Below are 17,466 nucleotides of genomic sequence, written 5' to 3'. Positions count from 1 at the left end.
CTTTCAGGAACCTGGTTCTCTCCAGACACTGTTTCCAGTGTTAGAGTAGCTCTTACCACAGCAAATGGTTGGTGCCCTTAAACGTACGCTGTGACTTCTGACAGGAGGGATCCACATCATGGCAGGGTCAGAGCTTCACCAACTCAGCTGTTCCCATGCTTTTGACCCTACGCTAAAAACCTCATTTTACCTTTGTTGATATTTACTTATGAGAAACACGAGTCACAATTTGTTTTAATAGTAAAGAGGTACTCCAGTAAAGGAGGTTGGGAAGGGGCTGTGATCCAGTTTGGGCTGCTAGCACCAGCTCTCCCTTCCCCACCAGCGATGTGCCCCCCAGAGCACTGCAGGCAGTGTTAAGCTTCATCTCAAGCTCCTTAAGGTGCTTGTGACTCTGCCTGTTCCTGTCTGCCACCATAACAAAAATGTACAGAAAATCATTCTCCTGGCAGAAATGCCATGTCAGTTCCCAGCAGATTAATTCTGCTTCCAGCACTCTGCAGGGAACGGCCTCAGCCAGTCTACTCTTGCCAAAATCTCTCCAATGCCACTTCTTTGTGGAAAACTGCTCCTGGCATACAGACAGGAGTGCAAGTGCAGCACATTTCACCAAGGATGTCTTATTTTCACAATGATCAGTTCTAGACCATTCAACAACAAGGACTTCATCCGGGTGTTTCTACATGATCACATTTCTTCTGAATTAGCCAGGACACACAACACAGCAGTACAAGTGTCTCCAGTTTTTGCCAGCTGCAGGCAGACAAATGCAGCTCTGGCTGGCTGCTTTCCCAAAGCAAGTCAGGTCTTGCGGAGAAACTTTGAGAGCTGGGTCTCTTCAGAGCCTCTGCTGGCTCTGATCTGAATAATGTGGAACAAGCAGTTTGCTCATCAGCTTTTTCTGTGGGAAGAAGCTCAAGAAGATACAAAAACGTGTAGCTGAAGATAGTGAGAAAGGGTTGAGGAAGAGCAGAATATGGGCAGTGGGGTGAAAGCTGATCTAAGGTGAGGGATGAGACAACCATCCTCCTTGCTTAAGGATACAGCACATAACTAGACTGCTTGATGAAATAACACTTAAAAGCATGCCCCTCTGCATCCGTGGCCGGGGCAGACTAAGGACCTTGTGCAAAGGAAGGATGTCAGTATGGTTTGTGAGAGCTCTGTGTATTTGAGAGAGAGGAGAGCAGGAGAACCTCTGTCAGAGCAGACACCAGAGGCAGGCAGCCAGAAAGAGCAGTACTTGTCAAATAAATCTGAGGAACAGCAGAGACCCAGAGGACACGTGTGTTCTGTGTGTCACGGGTCTGCACCAGGGAGCTCAGTGGGGCCAAACAAGCCAGAGGCTCCAGCTGGCACAGGAGGTGCCAGCCCTGCTGTCACCAGCTGCACACATGTTGTCCTGGGGCTCGGCCATCGTGCCAGTCACCCTCCCCTGCTGCCTGTGCCAGTCGCGCGGCTGCGCGCCCCGCGCGTGTTGCAGGCACAACCAGAGAAAGCTGCTGGGTGGCCTGACAGTGTGGGTGAACCAGACCAGTCCTGTGCAGGATCCAGCCTCTCCTGTGTCCGACGGATAGCTTGAGATGAAGACTCCTTCGCAAAGATGGCATCAAAGAGGTACTGCTCTCAGTTTTCCCCAGAAAGAGGGGATGTTAGCATCTCACCGTGGCAAAAGAGCAAAGACAGAGATAAATCCGAGCACCAAGTCAGAGAAAGCAAATTTGTAAACACCCTGGCTGAAAGTGGGGGGAGGTGATGTTTTGGATTGTTTGAGGGGAGGGCTGGTTTTTTTTAGTGAGGAGGGTTTGCCTCTAATCTGCCTTACAGTGGCTAAAAGCAGGAGTGGGAGATGAGAGGGGAGGTGGTAAATTTGCTGACAAATGGAGAAAAAAGGAGATTGGTGTGGAAGTTGGAGCTTGGATGTGCCTGGAGAGAAGGGAAGAGGTCACCTCTCTGAAAAGCTCTTTGCTGTATAACCACATGCAGCCAACCAGTGCTCACAGGTTTTCTGTGAAATCAGTGACTAACCTAGCAACTCCATATATATCTTAATAATCTAAAAGCAGAAAAATGCACTCCTACCTGCATCAATATGCTGTTCAGGCTTGTATTACAACCTCAGTTTTATTCCTTTCTTGTTATCTTGCTCCTTGTAGTTTCAGTGAACACAACAGGAAATCACTAGTCAGTAACACAGCCACCTTGGACTCTGATTTCACATATTTATTTCGTAAAAGTAAGCAAGACAGCCCTTGGTCAGCACCTGTGTTAGGAACATCAAAGAAAAACAGAGTTTGTGCACACATGTGTGCATATCTGGCTGTTCATCCTATCTAAGCATCAAGCTGCAGGTGTAATTTTAGATCTTCTACACTTTTTTGAAGTTCTGATTACCCTGCTTGTTCTTTCCCATCCCAACAATTTCTTTCCTTTTTGTTTTTGAGAAAAGGATAAAGACTTCTACAAAAAATATAGAACGTGTTATAAGTGATATGAGCTGGATCCAAGAATCTACAGTCAAATATTTTACTGTCTTTTAAGAGTAGATTAGATTAAACATGAACTTCCCCAGATGTTGGTGTGGATTAAATTTATTACAGATACAGATCTTCAGTGGAGAGAGAACACCTCAGGCTGGCATTTAAAAACATTCATAGTCAGCTGCTTTCTCCAGCCTGCTTTTGTTAGCCAAAAAACCCACCAGCTGAGTCCTTCAGAACCTGAAGGAGCTGAAATATAAAGGGAAAAATCTTACTTTGCATTTCAAAACCCTGTTAATTCTAGACTCCTGCCTTACAACGCCCTGAAGGGAACACGGAAAATCACCAGCCAACGTACAACGTACAACCACAAAGAAGATGCCATTAGGTTCCACTTCTACAGAGAAAGAAGTAAATGTTCTCCATTGCTACTCCATGTACACTTCTCTTTTTATTTTTTTTTCCCCATCTAAAATGGGTGATTCTAGGTTTAATCTCAGAGGATCCTGCTGCCTGTCCTTGCAAAAGGTTCATGCTGATTTTGTGTAACATGAAAAGATGGTGGCAGCATGGATCAGTTACATTGAAAGGAGCAGCACAAATCAAATGAAGGGGACGCACACAGAGGGCTCTGCTATGCTCAGTAAGCTGGACACAAAACTCATCTTTTGATATGGCCAAATGTAGTATTGTATGTCTTGGAACAAAGAACAGACAGAAGAAGATGGGACACTGCTACAGCAAAGAGACGCTGGGGAAGTTTTGGGGTCCAGTTGGATGATCACCTGAGCATGAATTTCCAATGAAAGGTTTAATCAAAAAGGAGGTAGAGCAACCTCAGATAGACAGACAAGTAAAGGAAGAGATGTTATAATTCATTTGTTTGTTATACTGGTACCATCTTGATGGAACATCCTGTCCCATCCTGGTGTCAGAAATGTGTAGAATATACTGAAAAAATAAGCTTGCTACGAAGAAAAGCCAAAAAAAACCAAAAACAAACCAACAAGTCTGAAGGACTAGAAAAATGCGTTTTCCAGGGAGAGCACCAAGGAGCTCAGCCTGTCTCTGATGGCCAAGAGAAGGCTCAGGCCCATGAGAGTCTCAGTGTAACTGTGGGGGCAGAAATGCAGTAGCAGAAGCTCTTAAAACTAGCAAAGGTAAGAGTCAGTGTCTGGTAATAAAACTAGACAAATTCCAAGGCTGATATTTTAACTGTGGAAACAGCTTGTCAAAAGCTGTAGCGAATTCTCCTTTAGCAGAAATTTTTAAATGAGAAGGGGATGCTTTTCTGAAATAAATGCTCTTGCTCAATAATTCAGGAATTTTTTGGAACTGTATCCCTGTCCTGTGTCACACCAACTGATCACAGCAGTCCCTCTTGGGTTTGCAATTATGAATAATGAAAGGGGTGTTTTGTAGGTTTTTTGCAAAGCATATTTAGACTTCTGTGACAAGTCGGTGCTTTTGAAGGTCTCCACATAGTTACAAAGATCATAAAATGTCATTGATATAATTGGCTTTTTGGTAAGTTTTGATAAGTAATATATTTTGAATGTTTAACTTCTTGTGAAGATTCTGACAATTACTTTTTCCTATCACCAGGTGTAACCAGAATCTTCTCGAAAGTTAAAGCAATTCACTACCATTCTCATGCAGGGACTGGTTGCCACCTGGGTTGCCAACGTATCCAGAACAAAGAATAATATCACTGGGTCTGTCACGAGCATGAAGTAGAGAGCAAGACAGCCCTACCGCAGAGCTGCTGCCTGGCTGTGTGGGGCAGTGACCCCTTTCCTGGCCCTTACCCCTTGCCCAGGGGCAGGTTTGCAAAAAACCACTGAGCTGCTGGTATGATGCAGAAAGGTGAGTGTGATACCCACGCAGGCCAATTACCCCTGAGTGTGAGGTAATGTCACCAGGAGTGGATATAGGAACAGTCAGATGTCAGTGCTCAGCACCACGAAGCAAATGAGAATGCAACCTCCCCCGGATGCCCCCAGGTGCAGGGCCCCTGCCCTGGGCTGTGAGGTGGCTCCTTGGCTTCCCTGCTCCTAGATCTGTGGGTGCAGGTGGCTGGAGCCCCAGCAGCAGCACGTAGAGACCTGGCTGGGAGACCTGTCACCGTGCTCACTGCAAATGCATAAAATGCAAATGCTGCCCATGGAGGATTATGAAACGAAGGTGAGACGGGCACATGGGGCTCAGAGGGAGGGAGACTCCCAGGGCTTGCTCTTGTGGGGAGCATTTCCATCACAAGGAGAAAAAAGAGCCGCCAAAGGATGTGTTGACAAAATTCAGGTCTCTAGGGACTAACAAACTATAGGGATTAAGACCAGAACAGATGCAGAATGCTGCCTATATAAGCCCTAGCAATGCTCCCAGGCCATCACAATCGGCTGGAAGAAGCCCCAAGAGTGCAGAGGCAGGAGAGGGGCACGGCTAGCAGGAGCAGAGCCTGGGAGCTATTCTGAGCAGCTCCAGACCTGAAATAGAGGGGGATTTTCCTAGTGACCCAGAAGGGATTGTGTAGACCTTGTAACAACTAGATAGCCTTCACGGGTTGTTGCAAAGTTGCACCACAGAGGAAGACCCGAGTGGAAACAATCCTAAAGTAATGAGAGTTGTAGGTGAGTCTTCTCTCTTCATTGAATTTTGCTCAGGAGATCGTTGCAGTTGCAGCTTGTGCTCAAATATATTGGAGCTTCAGGGATTTACCAAAACCATTTTGGGGTGCTTTTTGTAACGAAAGGGCCCAGAGCAACCCAGCTTCCCGCTGAGGGTTTTCTGCTCCACTGCTTCTTGGTTCATGCTGCTTCACCTGTGCTTCCTGAGCACTCGAGCACTCGCTAGCCGCCTTGCCTCCTCCTGGGGTACGTGACGAGTCTAGCACTTGTGGGATACAATAGCATCTTCTCATGATCTTGCTGATAGCTCAGAAGGACTACTCTGCTTCCTCCTACCTTTTCCCTCCCGATCCCCCATATAAACATACAAGTGTAGGGGGGATAACGGGGATGTGCAGAAATTAAATGTGCTGCTGACCTTGTACAATCTCCTGCAGACCCTGGGATTATTTGGCGCATGAATGACCTCCCTGTTAGATGGAAAAGTGCTGTGACATACAGCCTATTTCTTACTTATGCTATCATACCTAGCGATCAAACAAGGATTGCAAAGCACTGCAGAGCTGGGATACTGCCGAAACTTACACCTGAAAGGCTGCTCACGTTAGGAAGGCTGCTCAACATTTTACCCTTTCTCTTCTTTGGCCCTGCTTTTACTCCTTGGTGTCCCCCCAGATGGAGCTCCTAGTTGACCTTGCATCTTCAGGAGTGATTAGACTACATTGTGTCTGCCAAGTGAGACGTTTCCTTAACAGGACATCTGTGATCTCTGAATGCCAATACCAAAACTGTCATGAGAAATATCCTCTCAGTTGCTAGATGCCTTCTCCAGATCCTGTCTTCATCCATAGGTGATGGTGGATATTGAAGTTCCTTTCAGTCCTGCCATGGTTTCCTGCTCTAGGTCTGAGCTTTTTCCTTTAAATGTTGGTTCTGATGCCTTCTCCAAGCAGTAATAACACCATTTCGGGGTATTTTCTCTCTCTATCAAGAGTCCAGATCACAGATTTGTAACACTTCTGTGGTAGGCCATGAAGTCACAATAGTTTTCCAATCATCCATAAAAGGTCTCTAAACTAGTTTTAAAATGAATTTTAAACGCCAGATAAAATATAGACATTTCAGCAGAAATTCAGAGGAAGCAAAAAGGAAAGCAATAGTGTTCTCTGCTCTTTGAAAGGGTGTTGATCAGGTTTTTTCATCACCCGATTACGCTTTCTGGAGAATAAATCTGAGAAAGCTGAGATAAAAAGCATGGCAATTACTGGATCTATATATAAGCATATGTACATATATATAAAACTTTACTCAATAATTTTGAAGATACAAGCAATGTTCCTCTCTTTTTTCCTTCCATGGGCAAAGTCTGAAAGGAAAACTGTTATGAGCCGTTGCCAAGTTGGTAAAGACAAAAGAATGCTTCCTTAATACTGATGTGATTTTAGATCAAGCAGCTGGAGGTGCTGTACTTTCTGGCAGAGAAGAAGCAATTTTTTCAGTAATCTCTAAAAGAAAATAACATAGTGCACAAACTATGCAGCATTTCATTTTTTCCTAATCTGTTTCATGTGATCATAGAGGTTTAGAGGCTAGAAAAGGAGAAGGCATTTGAAAAACTCCAACTTAAAACTCCTACAATGTTGGATTAGCGTGTAGCTGAAAATCGATGGAAGTGAAACCAGTGTTTACTGGGAGATGCCAATAGTCTGTTTGCTGATATGAAATAGATGCTTCCTGTTCTTCAGTGCCTAAAGGGAGTTTCAAACCACGAAGCAACAATTTGAAGATGGCTGTTTATGTCTTCAAGAGCTCTTTTGTGTGTGGATGAACCTTCTTTCGTGTATGCTTACCAAAGAACTGTATTTTTGTGTGTATTATATGTGCTTTTTTCTTTCTTAGTGAATCACCTGCAGCTACACATTTGAGCCCTGTTTTGAAAAAGTAGCTATATATATTTTCATAAAATATACTTGCACATTAAATGTTCATGTCAAGCTGACAATAAAAATAGAATAACAGAATGTTTTATTTAGGATTTAAAAGGAGATTATGAAACTGCTGTTATACAAAATATTTGCATACATTCTTAATTTTAAATTGTTGGAGGGTTAAAATTAATATTTTGGGTGATGCACAGCATTCCTACTGACTTTTCTGCAAGTGAGGTGTATGACAAAGGTGCCCCTTTGCTAGCATTTCAGTTCAGATGAGGAGCAAGCTTTTGAAGTGAACCTCCTGAATGTCTCCTTTTAGTGCACTTCGGCCTGGGAGCATGTGAAGCAAATTTCTCCCACATGAGCTAAACTAGAATAGGTTCTCCAGGACGGCATGCAATGCACTCCAACCACCAGGGAGCTTTCAGGCTATGTGGAAGTAAATTGTCCATAAAGTGGATGGAGTAGGTTTTGGCTCTTCAGCACCTAGCCTTTCCATCTGTACTTCGGTCCTATTGCACTGTATTACTTTCTAAGGTAGACATTGGCTTCAAGGATGTATTTAGCTCAGTAGTTGGGCTAAATAGCCTGAAATTTTTTTGAAGTTTCCCCTAAAGTTTAGTAGAACTGGTGGGGGGTACAGAAACAAATCAGAAAAAATAATTACAGAGAAACTCTGGATTTCTGTTTCCGTTTAAGCTCATCCTTATACACCAGAAAGGAGGGGTAAGACACACATGTTGTGCCTTTTTCCCTTCTGAAACCTCATCCGTAACAGAAATTTGAAAAACTTTCAGCCTAATTGCTGGAGAGACAGTGTGAACCCAGCACTTCCAACAGTGTTAAAATACTCCTAGTGCTCCTCCTTCTGCTTCATTAGTTTAGCCTGCTACTGCCTGTTTTTCTGGGACAGTGAATCAACTTTCATGATTCCTGTATATATCTATATATCCATATCTATCTATCTATCTAATCTATCTATCTATCTATCTATATCTATAATACTGTTACGCTGTTTTGTTTTGAGGTGCAGGAGTCTCATCAGCAGTTACTGAAATACTTTATGTGCTTTTATGAAGGACATCCTTTTGAGCATTACTTCAATTTTTGTTTTAATGATACCCACAGATCTGTGAAATATATTCTACTGTAGGCAGTACAGGTACTGGTAACATGGTAGTTTTATTAACCTACATCAGATATTCTTTAATAGCCTTCTGGTTTGCTGCATTTGGTTTCCAAGCAGAGCAGTTTCTCTCTCATTTTTGTGTGCTTTTACTGCTCCAAATCACACCCTTTAATTGCAAATTTTGTGAGACAGGACAACTGTTGATTATTTGTCTCTGTGTTCTTAATAGAGGCGTTATTAAACATAATATCTCCTGCTGAACCTTACAAAGCAATAATTATTTTATTATAGGTAGATCTCAAAATCCACCTCTTCAAGCTCAAATGCTTTCTTTATGCTTTCTTTTTTTTGTACCTCTAGAAAATAGGAGATGCTCTTTTAGAGACAGTATGAAATTAATCTTCCCTGTAGTTGTTATTATCACTGACATAGTTACAGTAAGTTCTATGTGCTATTTCCTATGCAAACAATGCTTGCGTACGTTTAACAAGTCAAACCTATTACAGTTCCTTTTCTTAACGCTGTTTGTTTCATACCATTTAGGACTAGAAATTGCTGTGGGCTTATTGGTATGCACTATGCTTTCTTTGGTCTTGGTGAACACAAGGAATAAAAAAATACGGAGTGAGATTCCTCCTGGTTAAATGCAGGTATCTGCAGCCCAGGTTTGGAGATAAATGGAGTGCCCCTCGGTGTCAGTGCGGACACCGGCGCCTCCGCAGTGTCTCGCCCCCCTCTGAAGCAGGGTCCTGCTGCTGGCTGGGTGAATCCCACTCTGGATCTCATTGCTGGCATTTACTAGGTCTCATCACAATAGGAGCTTAGACGCCTAGCCCCGCATACACACCCGCTCTGTAGACTAATACTAGATGAGACAATTTCCATCCAAGTAGTTTCAATTGAGTTTCATCTGCTTCTAAATTGCAGCTATTCAGATCATCAGGCACCAGACTGGAACTGGATTGCAAATCCCGCTGTGATATTTTTTTCCCTAGATGAATCTCCAACAGAGTATAGGAGGGAGGGCTCCTTCTTGAGATGGTCCTTCACTTCCCAGGAACTGATCCCTAGAAGTTCCCAGCTGAGCCAGCTTTGCATAGCAGGTAAGAGGCCCGCAGTCTTCCATATACTGTCCTTCGTCACAAAATACATGGTGCTGCAGAAAAATAATGTAAATTAAAACACTGAAAAGTGATCACAAGGATAAAGTAGTTTATGCTACTCATCTTATAAAAGTGTTGTCAACAGATAGGAAGGAAGACAGTGATTGTGATGAGTAGAAGGATTATGGGTGGGGGTGGATTTATGAGATGGGAAAAGGGGCTACAGTTTTCCTGTTAGCATTGTTGAGAATATCACAGCTGGTCACATTGTTGTCGATTTGTTAAAGAGTTGAAATCAATTGATTTTATTGGTTTGATTATCTGATTTTATAGAGTTATTTTATAGAATAGAAATATAGGAGGATAAGAAATATTTTTAATTAAACTTATAGTTGTATAGTAAAAGTAGTTGTGAGACCCTTTGTACATTTTGTACCAAGGCTAGAAGAAGGGCCTGGAACTATTGTTAAAACTTAGGTAATAACTTTAGGGTTGAAAGGTTCCTTTGTATTTAACCAGTCTTCTTTACGTAGAGGTGTATTGAAATGTCAGAGTATGAGATTAATGGGAACTGGGGAGAGTCGACTGGAACAGCTTGTAGGTGCCTGCCAAGAAACTGTGAACTTTAGTAAAAGGTAATTCCGGCAGGGGGAGATCGCGACCACCGACTCATGTACCACCTACCCAAATCGTACCCCAGACCCATTTCTAGACCTTTCTAAGCTTTATTGCGCAGAATCGGATATGGGAGGAGAGTATGTAAATGATTTACGGGAAATGTTATGATTATGCATGAATGATTAATGAATATGTATGAATACGTTCTATATATGGAATCTGTTTTTGGGACCTGGCGTGCGTTGATCGCGAGAGGACTCGCTCACGCACCCGGCCGTTAATAAAGAAGTGTCTGCTTATCTACATCACATTGGTGTCGATAAGTTCTTCATTCCGAGATTTCGGTAACAACATATCAGTAGTTTTATAACCTTTCCTCTCCTTCCCATTCAACCTGTGGTTTTGCTTCCAGTCTTGCCTGGTTTGGGGCACCTAGCACAAAATCCATTACCCTAGTTTTAGAGTCATCTCTGTTCTTGGAGTTCCTTTGAAAATGAATGTTTAAATAAAATTGATCTGAAGAAATAAAGAGCAAGGCTAGTGGTTTAAGCATTAAATTTGGGAGATATTTGCATCCTGTACGCATGACAGCAATGACTGTCAAACTGGTTTGCCCAGCTAAGGGATCTAGAAGACCACTGCAGGGTACCAATTAAAGGTTAGCTCTAATGTTTTGTGGGATAACTGGTTCCTTAATCTTGCTCTGACCACCAGCCCAAAACAGGCAAGTCATCAGTCTTACTGATGCTGCCTAACAAGTTTGCTCTTTCCCTGTTGCTTCAGTACTGCAGCAAATGCTACAGATAGGAAAAACCAGACATTTTAACTATGCAGTTGAAGTTTTAGGAAAACCAAGGAACTACGACTACTTCTTGCAGAGATACACTGCACATGAAAAAAAAAAACAACCACAGTCTGAAGTATTCTTTTACAAGGATATTTTTGCTTTTTGTTGTGTTAAATACTAGTACGGGGACATATTGTCTGCTAGGGCTTTTTTCTTCTCAGGTAAGCCTGAGCTGTGGGGAGACCAGTGGACCTTCCTTGGGAGCAGCAGGCTGTTGTGTAGAACGCACCCACTCCGGGGACCTGTAGGACAGTGGGAGCTGCTGAGTACAACAGACAACATGTCAGGCCTTAACAGATTTAAATTGCATAGGTATTTTGTAATATTGACAGCATTTCTGTTAAAATCAGCCAAGGTATAGGATGGGAAAAGCCTGGGCAATCCTACAGATTTACAGCAAGTAAGTGCTGAAGCAAGAGTTGACAAAGAAACCCCAGGGAGAGAGTGACCGAAAGCCATCTTTAAGAGACAGTATTTGGGGACACTCCTTTCTGTGGCAATGATTCTACCGCATTTCTGCACATCACTGAACCTTCCGGAAGAGCTGAAACACCCCAGGCACTGCCATGTGATAATCCAGCAACACACCCGAGCAGCCTGCAGCTGAGCGGGCCGAGCAGCCACTCTGCCTGCTAGTGACATTGCAGAGCAGCTTGCAGGCAGCCAGCACAGCTCATGGGGACAACTGGCAGAAAGCACAGCTGGCAGAAGCAGCTCAGAGCCAGTCCAGTGGCCATGGGGTGGTGAGGAACCAAGTGGATTTGCTAAATTCAGCTTAGAGCACAGAGTCCTTTCTAGCTTCTCTGTACCAAAGCAGAGTGGTGACATGTTAAGCTGGTAAAGCACCAGCTAAGCTCTGTCTTTTGGGACAACAGCTCGACCCCCATCAGGTGCATTATACGATAAAAAATGAGGGATGATTAGAGGAGCAGGGTTGTGCTGCATATTTTTGCTCTTTAGGGCGCACCAGCTCAGGACTGCAGCTAGTATGTTCTGAGGGAGAGTAGTTCTGTTTGCAGTAAATTGTTTCTCACACAATCCCTTAAAAGTTGAGATTATTCAAACTCCTGTGTGCAAAATATTGTTTGTCAATGGGGAAAAGTTTTCCTGACTTAGGTGCTTTAATTTAATATCCCTGAGTCTCAGGCTGACAGACTCCTGTTCTGTATTTCCTGAGGCCCCTTGCAAACAACCTCCGCTGCTTGTGGCCAGTCTGTGCTTGGGGAAAGGGCTACAACTCACCTTCTGCTATTCTACAGCGCTATAAACCGCTTATAGTTGTTATTCATTTCGTCTCCAATCCCACGTTGGACATGCTGCTCTCTAAAACAGAGCTCTGTATATTAAACATACAATCTGTATCTTTGCATCTTACAGGCATGTGTTTGCATTCAACTACATCACACCATTATTCCAGGGAACCCAGTTTACCATGAAATTCCAATGACTTGATAGAACTACTTTTTTTCCTATTAATGGTCTCCATTATATCTGTGAAGTTTCCCAGTAAGTGATAAATACGTTGAATAGAACTGATCCTTGCAACATGCAATTGTAAATGTTCTCTAGAATTACTTTCTGAGTCATAATCTTTTTAGCATGTGCTACATTCATTTTGTATAGTGCTAATTTTTAATCAGCACATCATTTGGTAAGAAATTATATCAAATCCTTTAGTAAAATCTAGATGTATTACATTGCATTGTCTCCATTCACTGATTTTATCAATAGAAGTAATTATCTGGCATTATTTGTTTTCTGTGTGCTCTCTGTTGTGCATCCTCTGCAGTTATCTTCAAAATCCACATGGTGAACCTTAGTCTAATTTAATCTCTTAGAGGCAGGAACAATTCCAGTATTAAGACAGTGCAGAGCACAAAGGGAATTCAGAGAACTACTAATAATAACCGTATGCTGACTATTCTTCAGCTTTCTGCTGTGATCTGTTGTTTCACATTTATTGCACTACTTCAGCCAGGACAGAATTTGAAGTACCAAGTCCAGAAAAGGACTTTGGTATCTACAGGTTACATCTTGAAGTGTCCGTATTACAGGATTCTCCCTCAAAGAAGAATTTTAAAACCTATGTTAGAAGCCCATACTTTTTAAATGGAGCATATATACACATGGATGCCTGGAAAAGACAGCTATTTCGAATTAGCCTTTAAGAAACACTGAAAAAAACAGCTGTATTTGAGATCCCACCACTCCCCATGACAGATGAATTTTGCTGCACACCAGCTCACTATCCCGGGGTATGTATTCTTTTAGAAACAGAATAAGAATCACTCTTTTCCTGTAAACCACAAAGAACATCCTTCTCTCCTGTCCTCTGCATACAGGTGCAGTGATCTGGGCACTGAGACAAACAGATCCCTTTCCCTCCTGAGTCTGGAAGTTCAAATCCGTGTCTTGTGTCACGGGACTGCGTTGCAACATCAAGCTGCCTTGACAGAGGCAAGCAGTGGCTGCGTGCTGAGGCTGTTTTGTTTGGAAAAGGAATGTAAGATTCTCAGAGAAGAAGGGATCTTACAGACAGTCAGGTTGGCTCCCCAGGAGGAAGTGTTACCCCCAGAAATAATGGCCAAGATACAGATATGAAAGAAGGATCTCATGTAGCCCAGCAGCCTAACGCTGCTAGTGCCAGGGACAGGCCCCAGGTTTAACTGAGCAAGGGCTCAGGACCTGGCAGGTTTCAGCTAAACTTGTCTTTGCCTACATGGAGCTTTATTAGGGTTTGCTTAGCTGCCGCAGCAAATTTTCTAATGACCAGGTATCTACCACCTAGTATCAAACCATAATTTTTCTACAGACAGTAGCAAGTAGTTACTCTGTGTATAATGATGTATTTGTGACCCTCAGAAAATGGTGCAGTGCAGAGGAGCATCAGCCTGGTGTGATAGCAGAGACCTGGCAAGTGGGGACACAGGATGCAGGGAGGAGGAGCAGGAGGGGAGGCTGAACAGAGGAGGCTCGGGATGCCACTGGGGACCCCAGTGCTGTAAAGAGTCACCAGTGGTCAGTAGAGAAGCGCAGGCTGGGAGCTGGGCAAAACTGTTTTTTTGAATAACAAAGAGCTGAAAGAGCAATTCTCAAGCAGATGTAAAACACGCCATATAGAGCAAATTTGGGTGTAAAATGGAGCTGCAGACCAATGAAGCAAGTGCAAGGTGTAACAGCGTGTTGGAGAAAGAGCCCAGGTGGGGGTCCTCAGAGTGGGGAGGAGGAAGCCGTCAGCATCATAGTCCTCCTTCCAGCAAAGAAGTGGAGGAAACTCCATCATAAACACCACACTTCTCCTGGTAAAGGGCAGGGGATGCTGATGGCTTGCTGCAGCTCCCAGCTTCTCCTCTAGCAATATTGATGCCATCAAATACAGGACCAAGAATGGAAGTCTGAGGGACAGCCCAACAGCAGAGGTAGGTACTAGGAAGGTTTTGTACAAAAGTTTTAACTCTATCATTAATATTATTCTGTATTAATCAGATAATTTGTACTGTGACAAGTAGTATTACTGTGACTAGACTAATCTTTTCAACTGTCGTATTGTAATTACTCTAAAGGTTTTCATTAGGCTAACAATAAATTCTTAGTTTCTGTCCTGGCTTCAGCTGGGATAGAGTTAATTTTCTTCTTAGTAGCTGGTACAGTGCTGTGTTTTGGATTTGGTGTGGGAACAATGTTGATAGGACAGTGATGTTTTTAGTAGTTGCTGGGTAATATTTATAGTAAATCAAGGACTTTTCAGTTCTTTGGGCCCTGCCAGCAAGAGGGCTGGAGGGGCATGGGAAACTGGGAGGGGACACAGCCAGGACAGGTGACCCAGACTAGCCAAAGGGATATTCCATACCGTAAGACATCATGCTGAGTGTATAAACTGGAGGAAGAAGAAGGAAGGTGGGGACATTTGGCATTATGGTGTTTGTCTTCCCGAGTAACCGTTATGCGTGATGGATCCCTGCTCTCCTGGGGATGGCTGAGCACCTGCCTGCCCATGGGAAGTGATGAATGAATTCCTTGTTTTGCTTTGCTTGCCTGCGTGGTTTTTGCTTTACCTATTAAATTGTTCTTATCTCAATGCCTCCGTTTTACATTCCTTTCCGATTCTCCTCCCCATCCCTCTGGGTGAGGGGGAGTGTGCAAGTGGCTGCATGGGGCTTGGTTGCTGGCCGGGGTTAAACCACGACAGCTTCCCACATCTTTTCTGCTCCTAACAAGTTTTTGAGTGCAACATTGGTCTCAGAATTCACTTGCATGCAATAACCATGGTAAGGAACAGTGGCAACATATCACAGTTTAATTCTATAAGTTTTAAACTTCATTTTTATCTGAAAAAATACTCTTTGAAAGTTACGATTTTTTTTCTGTAGTCATAGTTCTACATATTTAGCTAAATAACCGCTGCGATACTACACTCCGCAGTAAAAATTATTTTTATAAAATAGAAGCTGTCCCTTTTTATTGCAATGCCTTTATTATATATTTAATCTATTCCTCAATATGCCAAACAGATCACAAAATATTACTTTCAGTGTGACTTTAAATAAAGTATATGCATTCCATTGACATCAAGAAAGAAAAAGGATTAAAGAAATAGGACTCAGTTAAAATCTGAACAATTCTGCAGCTCTATAATGAGATATTTATGTTTCAAAGGTCTCTCTCCTCAAAGGGGAAAGGGTATTCAGAAATGTTTTAAATATCAAAAAAAAAAAAAAAAAAAAAGAGTTAAAGAAACCTGTATGTCTTCTATTTGGTTAGTAGAACTACTTTTATTTTTCATTTCCATTGCAGAGGCAGTTTCCCAGAAAGCATACTGGGAAAAAAAGCCTTTAATGGTTATGTGATATGTGTTAGTATTTGCATTTCTCACACTATCTGTCTTCCTTTAGTACAAAAAAAGAATCAAATTAATTAATTAGATTTAGATAGCAAATGTCTGTAAGAAGCTTATTTTGGAAAGCAACTATAAAAAGAATAGCATATTTTAAGAGAGCTTTTCAAAGATAAACTAAAAGGGTAATATTAGAAATTTGGTTTCAGACAATGCGAAGAGTAGGGTAAATGTAAAGTGCAAAGATTCATTGCATAGTGAAATATATATTTAAATTTTGGAGAGTAATTCAAATAGACTCTTGTGCTGTATTTACTTTATAGGAAAACCAAAAGCCATGGGACAGACATAAGGCAATGGTGTAGAAGGTGATTGTGGCTTGGCTTCTACAACCTTCTACAACTTAGCACAGTAAGTTCACAGACTGGTTGGGAAGTCGCACCAAGGCTGATATTAAGACTAACACTACATTCTGCCTATGGTTTGGACTTCTGAATGAATGAAATAAAAATGAATGGTTTAGTTAAAAAGAACAAATTGAGCTAACTTTGTACTGTGACTAATGTTTATTTCGTCATCGTATGTTGTGCTGTGAAAAGCTACTACTGGAAACGAAAGAATATGATCAGGTTTGAGAGAATAACCAGTAAAGACTTCTATCACATTGATTTGCTGTGTCGAGTGAGGCTCCCGTGCAACAGCTAGGGTTAGTTAGGGTTAGGGCTTCAGCATCAAGGGTGCTGACCTGCTTTGCAGCCTGGAGAACTAGACCAAGAGCAGCCTCCCGGGTTTCAATGCAGACAGATGCAAAGCCCTGCACTTGGGATGGATAAGCCCAGGCACGGGTACAGGACGGGGTCTGAGTGGCTGGATAGCAGCTCTGCAGCAAGGGTCCTGGCAGACAGCAAGCTGAACATGAGTGAGCAGGGCGCCCTGGCAGCCATGAAGGTCAACGCATGAGCGATAGCAGTGATTTCCACCCCCCCACACACCCCCCCCCCAAAGTCACATCTAGGCACAGCATCGAGACCCCTGCTGTAAGACACTCAGGCTTCAGAGATGCCAGCGCAGGCTCATGAAGATGATCACGGAGCTGACAATTAGAACATAATAAGCAAGAGGGAGCTCTCCTTGTGTAGCCTGGAGATGAGAAGGACGAGGAGTCTAACTGCTGTCTTCCGTTACCTGAGTAGAGCTATCTGATAGCGTGAGAGTTGCCTCCAAGGTACACAACAAAAAAGTACAAGAGGCAACAGCCACAAGCTGCAGCAAAGGCAACCCTGACTGGATATAGGGCAAAATTTCACAAGTGGTTAAACATTGGAAAGGCTCACCCGGCAAAGCTGCACAATCCCTGCCTTGGAGAGTTTCAAAACCCAGCTGAACAAGCTCTGAGCAACTTGACCTAGCTTTGAATTTGACCATGCTCAGAGGAGGAGTAGTAGATGAAACAGAGGTCACTTCCAACTCAGTCATCCTACCATTTCTTGATAAAAACAGCAGGTTTCCACATTTTGGACAACGTGAAATAGTGCTTTCCCTGCCAAGTTAGCTACCATGCTGAGATGGCCTCATGATGCAAAGCTGCGTTTAACATTCATGTTTTAGATTTAGAGTTGGGCAGACATTACAGCAATAAGTAAATTGAAAGTTACTGAGTTTAAAAGTTGGATTAAACTGAGGTTTAGGTAATAATGAAGAGTAACTAATTTGCATCATTAAGATTCTCTGCCTGGAACAACTATCAAAACAAGACTAAATACAGATGTTAGAATATTAGAACCATAGAATAACTTGGTAAAACATGTTTTCAATTTGCAAGAGGGTGATAAAGTAGGTTTTGAAGCATGACTCCTAAAATTTCCTTGCCATACTGAGTATCTGCAGTGTGAGT

This window comes from Falco naumanni, chromosome 5 (assembly GCF_017639655.2).
Source record: "Falco naumanni isolate bFalNau1 chromosome 5, bFalNau1.pat, whole genome shotgun sequence".
Lineage (NCBI taxonomy): Eukaryota > Metazoa > Chordata > Aves > Falconiformes > Falconidae > Falco > Falco naumanni.
The sequence above is the reverse complement of the archived record's forward strand: the minus strand, read 5'-3'. Positions refer to the sequence as shown.